The sequence below is a fragment of the Struthio camelus genome, chromosome 2, assembly GCF_040807025.1.
Source record: "Struthio camelus isolate bStrCam1 chromosome 2, bStrCam1.hap1, whole genome shotgun sequence".
NCBI classification, from domain to species: domain Eukaryota; kingdom Metazoa; phylum Chordata; class Aves; order Struthioniformes; family Struthionidae; genus Struthio; species Struthio camelus.
Window position 1 is genome coordinate 150,062,321 of NC_090943.1, and position 15,715 is coordinate 150,078,035.

General features: G+C 37.9%; 1 long non-coding RNA gene across 1 annotated transcript in view; it reads left to right on the forward strand.

Moving 5' to 3' along the window:
* The window catches only part of LOC138066074 (uncharacterized), a 35,316-nt gene extending 32,063 nt beyond the window's left edge, over positions 1-3,253 (forward strand). The window contains exon 3 of the long non-coding RNA XR_011139284.1: positions 1,845-3,253. This is a non-coding gene — a long non-coding RNA (uncharacterized lncRNA). The remainder of the gene's footprint in view (positions 1-1,844) is intronic.
* The last annotated feature ends 12,462 nt before the right edge of the window (positions 3,254-15,715 follow it).

Below are 15,715 nucleotides of genomic sequence, written 5' to 3' on the forward strand. Positions count from 1 at the left end.
GAGACAAGCCACTTGGAACAGTGACTCCAGAAAGATTGGTTCATACCAGATTGAGGCAGAAGTAAAAAAGAGGCCAAGGGGAAAACCTCCAGTAGGCAAATGCCTTTTTTTTTTTTTTTTCCCCAGATTTCCTTGAGTAAAAGGGTGTAACAGGGAATAAAAGAGTGGTCTAGTCTTGGTGGCTAAGTAACCTCTTCCTTTTTAGGGAGTTCAAAAGATAATGTGATGCGTGTCTACTCCAAGTTGCAAGCTAATACTAAGCGAAACCTCTGCATCACATTCATTTCAATATTGGAGACATTCATTTACAGCATACCATTGCAGGCATCCTCAAGTCTGGCTGCATTTGCCTGTAGGTCCTACTCCAACCACCTTCAGATCTCTCCTTAACACTAACTACTGTTTTGCTTTCCTGCAAAACATACCAGAAAAACACTTGCAGCTGGTAATGTCTGTGTAGTCAGAGATTTCTGCCAAGTATTCAAATCCTCTTCTTTTCTCCGTACGCTTTTATTCTCTCCATCCTGATTATCTGCTTATTGAGATAGATCTAGACCACATTCACTCTCAAGCATGGACTTTTCTTGTTTGCACTGCACTGAGAGCAAAAACATAACCTTGTTCCTTAACTAGGCCCCTGGGAACTGTGTAGAAGAAATACAAGTATGCCCGTTTCACAGGCTTGAAAGTTTAGTAAAGTACCCTGAGATCTTTGTGCATTGTAAAAAGCACATTTGTATAATATGTGAGAAGACTACTTTTAGTCAGACCCATAATTTCATGTATGAACTGCCAGTTATTCATATTAGCAGAGCAATCTCTCTGTCTCTAATGCCAAAATGTTTTGAGGTATTATTTCCCTACCTTTCTCCTTTTTGTTCAAGGCAGGTTTCTACTTCTGAAATCTTCAGATACACCTACGCACTTGCCAGTCAAGCATAAGATCACATAATTTCATTTATTAAAGAAATTAAACTCTCCTTTCTATTGAAATAACTGATCAGCATACAAACTGCATCTGGTTTCAGAGAGAAATGAAGTTCATTCATCTGTTTAAGTGGTGGAAGCATTTGTATCTGTCTTCATGGTGTACAGACTGTGACTTCCAGAACAACACAAATAACTGCTTTGCAGACCAGGTTGCACTGAAAAGCAAACGTAAAGCCAAGGCTTCCTTGCAAGTGGAACTCTACCACTATATACATTTCTTTGTAGTTAATTTGCTAAAAAAAAAGTAAAATACTGCAATATGCAATGTTCTTTTTTTAAAGGTTTCAGTGAGAAAGGTCAACAATGGATTTTATTTTCTTAAAAAATCTCTTTGAATTTGTTCTAACATAACCCAGTAAAGATGACTTATTTTTCTATTAATCCCATCAACCTTTTAACGTACCAACAGGAATTCCAGCTGAGAAAAAGAGAGAGAGAGAGAGAGAGAGAGAGCAAGCAACTGTGTATGTCTCAGGTGCAATTTGGAATATACTTTATTGATTTACTTCCTTGATGTAGCTAACAAATACGTTACCAGTTTCCATAAAAACAGTTTGATCGACTCAAGCAAGCTTTTTTTTTCACTGTCATGTGACTGAAAATGGTATACTTCTTCAATATCTGTTTGTAGGGGTGGAGCCACAGGCAATCTTATAAATGCAATCTACTTTACTCTTTTTGAAGACATTAATTTTTTTGAAAGACTCACAAATATAAAATGCTTTGAATGAATTATTAACCCAAGATTGGACGCATATTTGAATTAGAATTGACCCTGATCCAAATAGCTATGAAGGAAAGAGGCTCAAATGATGAAATTATTTTAGAAAATAATCTAGATTTCATTTTTGCAGGTGACTTTTGTGTTTATGAAGAATCCGAAAAATACCTGGATTCAGATCTCATCTTCCTTCACAGACTGAATAACATACTATTCAAAATCCTGATGGAAACATGACTTGAGGCCAAGCTTCTAGTATAATTTCATTAACCTTCTTTCAAGACACTGGAAATTAAAAAAAAAGTCTGCACAGAAAATGAGCTGGCACCTTTCATACTCAGAATTAGAATTAGAGTGAATTAGTGGCATTACAGTCTGGATATCATTCTCCAGTACCAGTGCAGATACCTGGAGAGAAGTCAAGAGCTGTACCACTAAAGAGCATATTAAACTAAGATCAACGTGGAGAGTCAGGCATTTGATCTGCAGCATCTCTTTAAAAAAGAAGAAGAAAGTGTTCACATAAGAGTCAAACCAAACTGTCAACCAGTGATTGCTGAATTCTTCTCTGTCACGTTATAATCCACAAACATTGGAAAGGAAAAAAAAGAACACCCTCCCCGCTCCTCATTTCACTCACAAAGGGAAATTAGCCAGATTGAAATCAGCCACTGAAAGAGGGGGAATACGCTTTTGCCATATCTTCTTTGCTCCTAGGTATGGGTCCTGGCAAAGATCACATCAACAAGATCAGCGGTTCCTGGGGTGCTGGATTTTTGCATGATAACACAGAGGCATTGGTATAAGCAGGGCAGTGGTCACATATGCCTAGCTTGCTCGCAAGAGGAAGCATATGGCCACCATTTGTTCCTCCAACAGTGGTGTGCACACACCGAGAGCCCGCAGAAGGAATGCTATTTTCCGCAGCCAGAATTCCTTGTGGCTCTTCCAAGACGCCCGTTTCTGCATGCCTCCCAGGAAGCGAGACATAATCTGGCCAAAACACTCCTCAGAAGAAAGGCTTCTTAACAGTGCTAAAGCCTTTCTCTCTTGTCCTTTATTAAGTCAAGGAAGTACTTTGTGCTATATTTCACAGATGGCTTGATGCTGCATGTGCACAAGTACAGCTGCTAGATTTGGGGTGGGTTACACAGAGCTGGCAAATCCACATTTCAGTTGATATCTGTGAAATTAACCAGCAGGCAGCTTTTTCGGGAAGGGAGGGGAATTGCCATACAACATTTTAAAGATAAGAGAGATGCTCATATCTTTGGCACTAAATGCAAAAGGATAAACTTCCCCTCTAACAGATCTCAGTGCTCAAGGCAAAGACCCTACTTTTTTTCTTCAGTTTATTTTCCTGACTCTGTCACTCACACACTGAAACTGGGTGTCAGATTGTTTAGTCTACAATTGGGAAGGCACAAGTGCTACCATGTAGAGTCTTTATATCTGGTTGGCTCTAGATCGGCTCTTGGTCTTTTTAGGAGTTCTCTGAAGCAGAGTGGGATAGAGGGCTCACAGACAGGTTCAGTGCAGAGGAGACTGGCGCCTGCCTTTGTTTTAACTAGCCCAGGCTATTCCTACATTCCTGCACAAGCCCTGTTATTCCTGTGTTGCCCCCAATCCTCACCTTAGGATGCTGAGATGGTCAAGTTCTCCCAGAGTGGGTTAAGAATCATAGAGTTGGTCAACATTTCAGCCCCAAAACTTTAACGCACATGCCTTAAGATGTTTTAGCATGGCAATTCATCAGTACGCCAGGCATTGAATTTGCAGTGTGTCTGCTCTGACTTGGCTTCAGCTAACCCACATGGCCAGGGCTGTATTCACGTTAACTCCTTTGTGAGGCCACACATCTGTTAGATTTTATTGCACTGATAATCCATTATTAGGTCTAATGGTAGCAACTTCCTAGTCATAGATCACAACAATGCCTTTTTTAAACACCCATGTTTTAACGGACCTTTACCATTTAATTGTGACAGGTTTGGGAATAGGACAAGATCTATTTTTCCCCATGCACCTATATATTGAGTTTACTGAAATGAGATACTTTTACTGTGTTGTATTTTTTGCCTATTAGCTTGAAGTAGTTAACACATTCCTTATAGGTTCTCTCACAGTCTTTATCCTCATTCTGCTAATTCTTGTAATTTCATTAACTGCTTCAAGTAACTGACTATCTGTTACTTGGGTGAAAATACTTAGCACAGGTCTGGCTCTAGAAAAGCAGCACTGAAACAGTTAATTCAAATATGTATGTGGCCAAGGTTACAGCAATACTTATGAACTTTAGAATATCATTCTCATACCTCAGTGTAAAAGCAGCCAGAGGAGCCTACCCGCAGGGCTGAACATCAGTAAGCAGCCATAGAGAGAAGACTGGCATCTATAGAATACAGAACAAGATTTAGCACATAAGGTGAAAGAGGTATCTAACATTCTCAGGGGACAGACTATTTCAGTCTTTTGAAATAAGTGGTTTAAGTCTTCAGCCTCACTCTGTGTAATAGAAAGCCTATGTATTTTCTTTGAGTTGGTCCATACAGCATGATAATCCTAGTACATGTAGTTCATAGGGCTTGTCCCTATACGTGAGTGTAGTGATGTTTTTATATATCTTACACATTTTTATCTTAGAAAAATATTTTAAATGGTGAACATTAAAATTATAGAATTATAGGAAAAAGTCAATAAGGTAAATAATAAGTAAAGAAACATAATGAAAAAATTATAATTACAATAAACTCTTCAACTAGTTCTATAGATAGCAATAAAGTTATATGTCTTACTTCCCCCTTGCCTATACCTCGCATATGCATCATCATGCTTCAGTGTATGTTCCTGACCTTCTGATTTTATTTTGCACAGGCAGAAATGCCAAGTGGCTGGTTTCTGCTAGGACTGAGAAGAGAATCATCTTGGGGTTGGCTTGGTTCGGGTTTTGGTTTCCTGACTGCAGCGATGACATGGGCAAAATCACTGTGTGGTGAGCCTCAAATATGAGCTTAGCTGGGTTCATGAATATTGTGACTGAAATGTTTATTTGCCTTGTATTTGTTAACATCTCATGCAGGGGCTGGAAATTTTAGATCTGATGTATACATGAAAGTTTAAGACTGTCTTGCAGCTCAAGAAAAAAAAAAAAAGAATAAAATGGACAATGCAGTTTTAAAGAGCTATATTTTTACCAGATTATTTAGGAAGACCAGAAAAGACAATTTCTCTATTTCCGAAGAAAAAAAGGAAAATATAACTGAATCTTTATAGCAATGATGATGTGACTGGTTGGTTTGTTGAAAATAAAGTATTATACCTTAGAAATTGAGCCACTATGAGACTTGCCTCGGAATCAATAAAGATGACAGGACTGTTCAGAGGATGAGTGAGTTCAGGATGACACCCTTCCAATGCGCAGAGAGTAAGAGATACTTGCTTTAGTTGACAGGAAGTCCCAATTAGAATAGCCTCTGTCTTTCTAGCACTTAACTGCGGGAAGTCATTAGTCATCCCAGGCTTTAAATGACAGACAGTACTACCAGTTTTACTGAGGGGCTGGTAACAAAGGTTGGACTTATAAATATAGTGCAAGTACATGTACCACCCGCACCAGTAAGAAACAGTCTAAATTCAAAAATAGGAGCAATTATCAGCGGCACCAAGATTAAAAGCATTACTGACTGTGAAACCCCCCCCAGGACACTGATGAATGGCTACTTACCATTACAAGTTAACCTTTCTGAGGACAGTTCTTTCCAGTCTTATGCAGAGTAGTCACACAAACCGATGTGAAGTCAGGAGTCGCTCGTGATATAAAATGTCAAACTAGCATAGTTTCCAATAAGATGGATAATGAAGAATTACCAGTATCACAAGTTGGAAAGTATAACATTTTTTACAATATGAGTCAAAGCTATTTCAGTTCTACTGCATTGCCCCAATCATCTGAACCACACTAGATGCTGAGTAGCCACATCAGAACCACCACCTAAACAATATCTAAACAATATCTAAATTTATGTGCTTTGCACCAGAGGTGCTTGAGGTAATGAAGAAGAAATCTGTCAATCCTTGAACAGATTTTAGGGATATAAAGAACAAGGTGGCTTGGAGGTTTGGTTTTGTGTTTGGTTCAGAATGAGGAGTAGAGACTTTCCTAGGTAATCTGTGCTGCTTTTCTAGGGATTGTAATCTGAACATGTAGAACGAGGTGGTTTGCTGCCAGGTCTGTGACTTTCAAAAGGTGTAAAAAGAATGCCAGAACACAGAAGTTTATGTTCTTGCTGCGATCCAAATAAGTGTCTGTTACATGAGGGAGGCAACTTAGCTTTGGAGTTCAGAGGACCATTCTGTGACAAGAAAGGGAAAAGAAGAAAACAACATTTTTCTCTCTGCCTAGGAAACAGCTTACCGCTGCTGTCCATATTGCATTTAGACACTAGTCTAAACCCCAGGAATAAATCAGAGACATAGCTAGCTATGCATTTTTACTTTCTGTATGGTTCCTTCTCTGTTATTAGTTACTAAAGATATTCTTGTACAGATAGTCCTCTTCTGAGGGGATTTTATTTATTACTATTATTAGTAGTTTTAGTTTATATTATTATATTATTACATATAGTTTATAAACTTACAAACTTTATGAACTAAAGTGCAGATATTTTATTTGATTATAGACTGTTTCAAAAATTCACTTTTTCATAACTTCACAACTTGTTGTTATAGAAATAAATGTGACAATACAACTGCATTTTATGATAACAGGGAATCAAGCAGAAGGAGCTGATCGATTCTGAAGATACTAAGATACTGTTTTCACAGTGTTAGCCCAGGAAAAACTAAGGATAAAAGAAATACAGAAATACATCATATATTCTTAAAATGTTGTCTAAATCACATATGACTTTTCTTGTTTTATCACATTGTGCTGATAGTTCTTCAGGGCATTAACTCCATTTTAAGTTCAGATTGTCTCTGTACAGGTTCCTTGAGAGAACTCTGCTGAGATTTGCCCAGTTCCTTTGTCCTGGGTTAAATGCTACCACAGATACGTTCCCTGGGAGACAGGAAAAAACAGAACTCCCTAAAATTCTGTCTCTAACAGTGACGCTCAGGTAGATATTGCAAAGTTAAATGGGTATTGAGCTTTCTGCCATTGAATTGAGCCTTAAAGAAGATCCAGTCCTAACCTCTTTTACAGTTTATTTCCTGCCTGCAGCACATATCTATTTCATGGACCCTCACAACAGTTCAGACGCCTTTTTGTGTGTATCTAAGTACTGGCATGGCAAGTGTATTGTGAATGGAAAAAGACGGCAGCACAAAGAGTGAAAAATATCCTGAACAAATACATTTGAAGTATGAATGAACAGAAACTGGATTAAAATAGCCTTAGTTGTGATTAGCTATTAAAGTCCTAATTAATATCGAGGCCTTCTTGACTTGGTGCTCAAAAGTCGCAAAAGATATGATTTTTTGCCTTTAATTTTTAGAAGAGTAAAATAAATGAAATTACAGCTAACGCTGCTCTCTGAGATCTCAAATTACTATATCTTAATTAATCATGACATGTTAGCTAAGCCACGGTACCTGACTCTCTGTCTGCTCACGTAAATGTGAGGGAAAACATGGCAGCTCTAATTTTACCAAAAAAGGTTTATGTTCATGCATTTTACCCCCCAATGACATCAGACTCAGAGGGTGCAAGTGGTCATTACAGTGGCCCAACACATGGGTGGACCCTTTGAAGCACCTTCCAGCTGTAGTAACTCACTTCTAAATCTGAGCCCAGCTGCCTTTTAAAGCATTGTGGTGGTGGTAGGTTTTGAAAAGGGAAATAAAAAATGATCAGAATCTAGTGTTCTTTGTGCCAGTTCTATATCAGACAATAAAAAGAGAAGTTGACAAGCTGACAGACCCAGCCAGCAGGAAGAGCTAATAACAGAATATTAATAACAGAATATCAAGGTGTACACGATGAGAGGCAAAAATGGTGGGAAGGAAGCCTCAGAGCTGGTGAAGCCTTAAAGGGTGGGTAGATTACCTCTGATATTCATTAAGTAAGAAAGTCAAGTGATGCTTCATTTTCTATCTAAATTAAGAAGAATTGTACAGTCTGTATATGTCTGTGAATTATATTGCATGTGGACTAGATCCGTACAGGTCAGCAGCGTTTTAATACCCTTGTCTATTTAAGTTGCTATTCCTTTACAAACTTGCAACTTGAAGTGCAAGTGAGACTTCATAGGTACTTGAAGTCAAGCCTGTGTGTAAGTTTTTATGGGATCAGGTCCATCTGTAATCTTTATTATTTATGAAATAAGTCTCATAGCCAAGCAAATTCACTTTGCATTCTCCACATATTTTATTGTAGAAATACCTTTGAATCAAAGCTTTGCAAATAATCTCACAATTGGAGGAAATATTTTCTTTCTAGATCTATGTTGACCTAATAGCTTTATTAATTTACCAGGAGAAGAGCTATAACCTTATTGTAACTTACCTGACAATAAATACTATGGTAATTTCCAAAGACAAATACTTTTTTCTTGATCATTAAATGCTAAATTTTTAGTCACTTCTCCCTCTGGATTAAATAAATACGATTAGTTTTTTTCAGTTGTGTACAGTAAATATGGATTTTAAGACTTGTTTGTCTGCATTTCTTAAAACATTTATGAACATTGAACAGATGAATTTGTTTTAAGCATATTTTTTCATTTGAACACTTTTCCCTCTGGTTTTTAATATGGATAGTGTTCATCACATATTGAATAAAGCAACTTTTACTTTATTTAATGCCTTGACCCAAATCACATTGTCTCCATAAATATTTTACAGCCTGTGTGCAACAAAAGCATGATTACCAAACTCATGTCTGCACTTGTAGGTAATATACTATAAAAAATTGATTATTTTCCCTTCTCCTGTTTTTTAACAGAGAATTGAGGTTAGCAACTAGCCAACTGATTAGGAGGGTTGCGTGTGTGTGTATGGATGTACATGTACCCCAGTATGAATATATGTGTGTGTCTCTGAGCATATATGTATATAAATTTTAACATTTAGTCTACAGGGATAGGATGCTGGAAATGTGGAGCAGGTTATTTTGCCAAATTTCTGTCTATATTAAATCCATACCTACACAAAGCAGAAAATATTACTCACTGCATGTCTCTCCAGCAGGTTTTTAGTGAGTCTGGAAATGAATTTCCAGACTTGAATCACGGCTGCAACTACAGCTGCATGTCTGGCAGAGTCAGAGTCTTTGCTGGTGGTTGAATTGAATGGGCAGATGTAGCTTAACAGCTCCTTTAGAATTGGAAGAAATTATCTTCCTTTTTTATTTGTCCTGAATTTTGCTAAGTAAGCACAATAATGCCAGATGGATATGCAGAAAGAAATAAACTGAATAGTAAGGAGAAAAAATGGAAGAAATGGTGAATCTCAGCCTGTCATCTTAAGGATGACAAGAGGTGGAGAGTTTTACTGGCTCAGGGCTCAGGTTGCTAGTCAGGTCCATTCAAGTTTCAAACCTTTGAAGCTGTGATTGACGGAATTAAGTGAAATCGCAGACCTTTTCTCAGTCTGAATACAATGAATGAGATTTAAACAAAGCTAGAAGGTGTGCATGAAAATCCTGATTTGATTTCCTTTATTAAGCATTTCATTGTGGATTATAAAAGTACAAAAGAAAGTGGTACAAAAAAAGAACAAACCCAAGAGAGGGATCATTTCAGCTTAATTCTGCTATCATCCTAGAAAGGTGGAGCACCACAGTTCAGGATTCAGACTTCTACTACGAGCCCTGCTTTCACACCTTGGTCAGCTTTTCCTAAGAAAATAATATTTAAGCAAGACACTGTCATTAGTGACAGGTGCCTTGTGGACACATGAAAAGTACTACAAACATTTCATTTTGAAGCTGTGTGCTTAATATTCCCCGCTTCTGTCAACCCATTCTTGGGGAGCTGGCTAAAAATGATAGCACTTCTCCCCACATGTACATGTAGAAACAGCATTTTGCAGTAAAGCCATTTTGAAATAAAAATATATATTAACATTTTTCTGTAGTTATAAACTTGGGTTGGTCTGACTTCCTCTGAAGCTTGGGAATTACCACCCCAAAGCTACTGAAGCTGGCTTGTTTGGTGCCAGGCAGGCAAAAGCCCACATTCAAGAGAGCTGCAGTACTTTTGCCACGGGTAAATGTAGGTGTCAATTCTCCTTATACTTAGTCTGACTTTTGTCTTTTTCAAATACTAAATTACTAGTAAAAATAAACTGCATTATTGAGTGCGTAATACCCAACTTAAAAAAAAAAAAGAAAATGAGAAAAACCTACTAAGCCATGTTTAATCCCATTATGCACAGTAGCAGACTAGCACTAATGCTTTCTTGCGAATCCAGACTTCTCTTCTCCTCGTGTTCTGTTCCAGATCCCAACAACAGGCAGCCTTCTTCTGCTTCTAATAAAAGGTAAAATTTCCTTTCTTCCACCAGACAGCAATACTAGGCCCACGACCAACTTTTTTAATAGGGAAAAGGCAAGTAATCTTTTCTTTTCCACTTATCTATCTCAACTACTTCTAGTAATCATGCAACCCAAATCTCTTTTCACAAACTAAATCTCATAGAAAAACATCATAAGGAAAGCCACGGCCTGAGTAAAACTGACTGGAAACTGCCTGCTTTAGGTTCATCGCATTCAGAAATAAACAATACAGATAGACTGTTTCAGAAATGTTCAGCTACCTAAGATAAATAAAAGCACAGCTTCTGGAGGATGAACCTAAAAACTCCGCTTCTGTGATTGATGTGAGCTGAGTAATCAGGCTGTTTATAGCAGTGCATTTTACAGGTATCATCTTCATCAATGGAACTAAAGTGAACGAAAGTAGTAAGCTGCAGATGAACTGTGGGAAGTGTCTCCCAAGCAGAGAGTAAAAGCACTTAATTCTCTTGCAAACCTTGAAACCCTTACTTTGAGTTAACTTCTCTAATTATTAAAATAAGCAAAATTAAATTGGCACTAATTAATTAAACATGGCTTAAAACTCTTTGAGATCCTAAAATGAGGCTAATATTGTAATGCAGTACAAAGTATAACGATAATTACTGCATTGGACACTGCACAATAATTAGTAGGTATGCACCAGGGTTTAAATGAGAAGAGCGTGTCTGAGTGTTATGCCTAAGATTTTAGCAATTTGTAGTCATCACAGTACTGCTATTAAACATGACTTAAATTTCATAGTGAGCCTGGGTGAAAAAAAACAGATAGTCTTAGCTGCCAGTCTGCAGAGCTGTGTCATATGAAAACCAATTATTATTAATTGAGGTGGTGTGAGCAAGGAAGACGGGGGGAGGAAGTAGTCCCTACAAATGGCTCTCGTGTTTGTGCTTGGCTTGTTTATCTTCTCTCTCACTCCCAGTTTGAGCTGCAGAGTTGGGGGGGGGGGAGTTGGCAGCTGTCAGCTCATCATTACAGGCACACACTGTCCCATCTGCACTGCTTATGCTGGGAAGGTCACATGGGGTTTTACCCAAACAGGCTCTCAGGGGTACAATAACATACCTCTTGATTTGGCTGTGAAGTTATACTTATTATTAATAGACAAGATAAGAGGCTGGGGCTCTATTCATCCACTTTAGTGCTAATTATTCAGTTTGATCTGAGCCGATTATGATACTGATAGATAACCACACCACATTTATAGCTATAGCAAGCAGTGGCCAAGAACTTTGGCTCATGCTGCTGTTTGGTTTATCTGATAGGAAGGGAGGAGAAAAAAAGAAGCTGCTCTGGTTGATTAGCAATGTGTTGCATGGGACCATTTATAATGAAGCATATCATTTAAATTTTCCTTTACAAATGAGTCCAACTCTCTTTGCAGGCTGCAGGCTCTGTTAATTGTCACAAACATTGCTTCTTTTTTTTTTTTTTAACATTATTAGCTCTTTGGCAGGATCTCCATTGTTGACTAAAAACTTGGCATGATCAGGGCTTGCTGAATAATTTAGGTTGTTGGCAGCTGGAGTAGGAGAACACACACATCTAGGCAGACAGACGTGCTGCTTGAGCTCTTTATATAATAGCATTGTATACAAAGCAGAGTATAGCCAGCAGTGACTTCTGTGTCTGTTTATAGGTAAACACTGATGTTAGTTTTACAGAAAAAAAAAACTAGTGGGCTACTTCAAACTGTAAATAATATGTGAGACAGACGCAATGCTGATTGTTCCGATGACTCCCTTAGTCTCTGACTTTCACAGAATATGATTAGTACAGATTCTGAGGAGCAGCACTTCAAGTATGTTTCTGTGCACTTTGGCACTTTGGGTCTTGCGTATAAACATCACTGCACATAATAATGATGCTGTGAGCTTCGCCAGAAAAAGAACTCCTCACACTTTTCTTTTGTGCAGCAAATAGCTCCCAATCGTACTGTCAGTCACAGAGAAAATTTACTGCTCCAGAGATGCTCATTTTGGAATTACATTTGAATGCTGTATGGATTCCCATTTTTATCCAAGCCTATAGAAGAGAAGTAAAATACATAAAACGAGGTGTGGACACACTGATGCAAGGCACTCAAAGAATTAATGAAGAGCACTGGTAGGTTTTTCCTGAAAAGCAGTGTTGTGCAAAAATTCCTCTTGCAAATTGGATGAAGGCTATATCTACCTAAGCGTACTTGTTTCGTTCACGTGTCTCTGTTCTGCTTAATTGTCATTATTGTGGCACTTGTGAGATAAAGGCTGGACTTGTTTACTTCAAAGTTTGAGCAGTATTGAATGAACAGGAGAGAAATCAAAGATAAATAAAACATGATGGATCAGTGTTGGATGTTTGTTATCTTTTTGTTTCTGTAAACCCACTTGTCTGTTCCCTACCTTGTTTTTCGAGTTACCATTCTTCTCCTGGGAGAGTCTTCTCCTTTCCAAGTTCTTCATTCCTTAATTCCACTTTAAATCCTGCAAGACCCTCTGCTTTCCAGGCCTTTCTCTTTCTGCCCTCAAGCCTGAATCTCTGGAGAGGGAGGACTCCACTTGAAAATGTCTCATGGATTTCTGTGACAGCCACTTGACAGGTACGATAGAGCGTAATGAGAAATGAATAAAACACTCTCATAGCAGTCTCAACAGAGAGGAAAATAACGGCGTTGGAATGAGGATGAACCAGCTGTCTTCCTCCCCCACTCATATCGTGCTCCCCATAATCAGTCCTGAAGTGTAGTGTAGGAAAGGTGCCTCCACTCCTTGCTCTGTGGCTGCAAAAAGGCAATGTGCTCTCTTAATGAGTTTCATGGCTATTAGCTAAAAAAGACCAAGAATTGTTAAAACTAGAATTTCTCCCAATTATGCTGTGACACTTAGCAAGAAGTGCAAAAGGACTAGCAGGGTGAATATTGCATAAGGTCTCTAATACAGACTCCTTCTTGACTTGCACGGACCTACATGTTTCCCAGAGCAAGCATCTGATACCTGTCAGAGTGGTTCTCCTGCAACATGACAACCTTTGCAGTTACATGTGGGAAGCACTTCTGAATTGTACCTAGTGTATTGTGTTGTAATTACTATTTACTATATAGATTTCCTTACATAATAATAGCCAACACAAATCCATGTATAAATGTACAGCGCAGCGCGGAAGACTGCTGATGAACCTATCCATCATCATAAAGGATCTATTTTATGAGACCCTGTTATGATTGCGTACTTAAAAGATCATAAATAAATGACTTCTTCACCAATACTTTTTTTTACTAGAGAACAGCACAGATATCCTCATCGTTTGTTAGCAGGTTTCTAAGAATTTGTCCTGCCCCATTAGCCTGTTTTTTGTGGGGGAATTAAATGCATATCTTTGCCACTGGTGTGTTAAGGGCTATATTAGCAATACCTGTACATGTGTAAGAAGGAACGTATACATGTGTAGAGCCCAATTCACCTAGACGCCAAGGCATGAACTTCCCTCTAAGTGTATGAAGAGTCACAGTGACTTTAATACAAGTGTTCACCCTGGCAAAGTTTAGCACATGCCAAAGTGCTTTGCTGGATTGAGACCATATTTAGCAGCTGGTTGTAGTTAGTTGTGTTGCAGCATAGGAAGTCAGTAAGCACAGCAACTGATAGACTGTTAGCAGCTGATAGCAACTGACAGCAACTGATAGACTCTCTTCGCAAGCAGTTTAAGGGTCTTCTTTCATGCAAACAAACTGAGGAAAATTTACTCTCATGAGTCTAGAATTTTTATAAGAAAATGTGTGTTTTAGATTATATTAAAATGAATAGATGTGAAAAAAGTCCTAAACCATCTTCATATTATTTTTCTTAAGCTATCTGAATGTTTCTCCAAAATTTTAGTCCTTGAGTTTCACGCACTGAACATTTCCACATGCAATTATTTATCACCTTCTTGTTTCCCCACAGAAGAAAATGCAGCTGTCTGCCCACAATTTAAATTCTGCAACATATCCTTCGTTCAATTTGCAGTCAGAAATACCTGAGTTTTCGTTCCTAAAAATATTTGAAAATATAGAGATGCATAAAACTTGGGCAGGAATTGAAAAGATCAGGTCAGCATTGAAAATGTGTCCCATATTGTTTTATAATTTAATGTAACTTCAATCTTTTCCAGAACATATGGATGACAAATATTAATGCAATGACAAGTTAATAATGGACTGAGTTAAACAGTAGAGCAATTACATATTTCTTGAATTCAAAAACTTAATGGTAGAACTATGAACAGATTTTTCTGCAAAGTAAACTCTAGAGAAGAAAAAAGAAAGAAAATCATGGAAAGCAAATGACAGATGCACTTCCCTCAGTTCCTTTTGTCCCAGTGAAAAGCATATTTCTTCTAATGCAACAGTGGCAGCTCTTATCTGTTTGAGCACGAGAGCCTCTAGAGCATGAGAACCTTTTAATAAAGAAGACTACTCTTTTGTTATAAATCATTCATTGGGTAAGAAGAGACTCTTACAGGATTAACAGTGTTACTTAGTTTGATGAATCTCATAATGTTAGAGTTTTAACAATAGACCCATAAAAAGAGTCATTGCTGCTCATACTTCAGCCCAAAGCATGGCAGCTACATACAGACACATGTCTACAAAATGTCCAGGATGAAGAATTAGAAAGAGTGGCCTTGATTAACATTCAGAGCAAACTTAACAACAAAAGCTCTGTAATCTGTCTTGGAGTAATACAATGTTGAGTTGATTTTCTATTTTTTAATGAGTACTCAACTATAATCCTAAAGTCATCATGGCAGAGATGTTTGATGTTGCAGTGGAATAGACTGAAAGCATCATTGAGTGTGACTTTTCTTTCACGTGTGTCGGCCACAATAATACCAAATAGAGTTCCTAAAAATGAACTTTGAGGTGAGGGCAGGGCAATAGTGAATCGCTTCTTAGATTGACTTCACTGGTGTACAAATTAAGGACGTTTCTACAGTACAAAAATCTGCACTACCCTTAAGAGTTTTATTAGCAAAAATATAGACAGGCTTCACAAATAAACCCACCGATTTTTTTTTCTAATCATTATGTAGGTTCAGCCACTCCGCCATAAATGTCCACATTTCACATCAGCATCAGACGGCTATATGTACACCTCAGTGAGACCTCGGTACCAGAGCCGGTCAAAAAAAAAAAAAAAAAAAACTTGAAGAAATCTTTGAATCTTTGACTTAGCATCAAAAATGGAGAGAAGATGTTTTGACTACATTCTTTTTACATTATAAGCTAAGCAACAGAGATAGAAAATATATCTTTATTTTGAAATAAATGTCGGACTGTAAGTGTTGTAAGTTGTACCACTAATATTTTAATTAATGGATTGGAAGAAGAAATTTGCAGGTCTGTAACAGGCTCCAGGCTCTGAAGGTGGAGAATAAGGCTAGATTTCACTGGAGAATAAGACTGGATTTCATCTTACCTATCAATCCCTAGGGGGTCTAAGGTCCCTTTACAGTCAGTGGAGATCTAG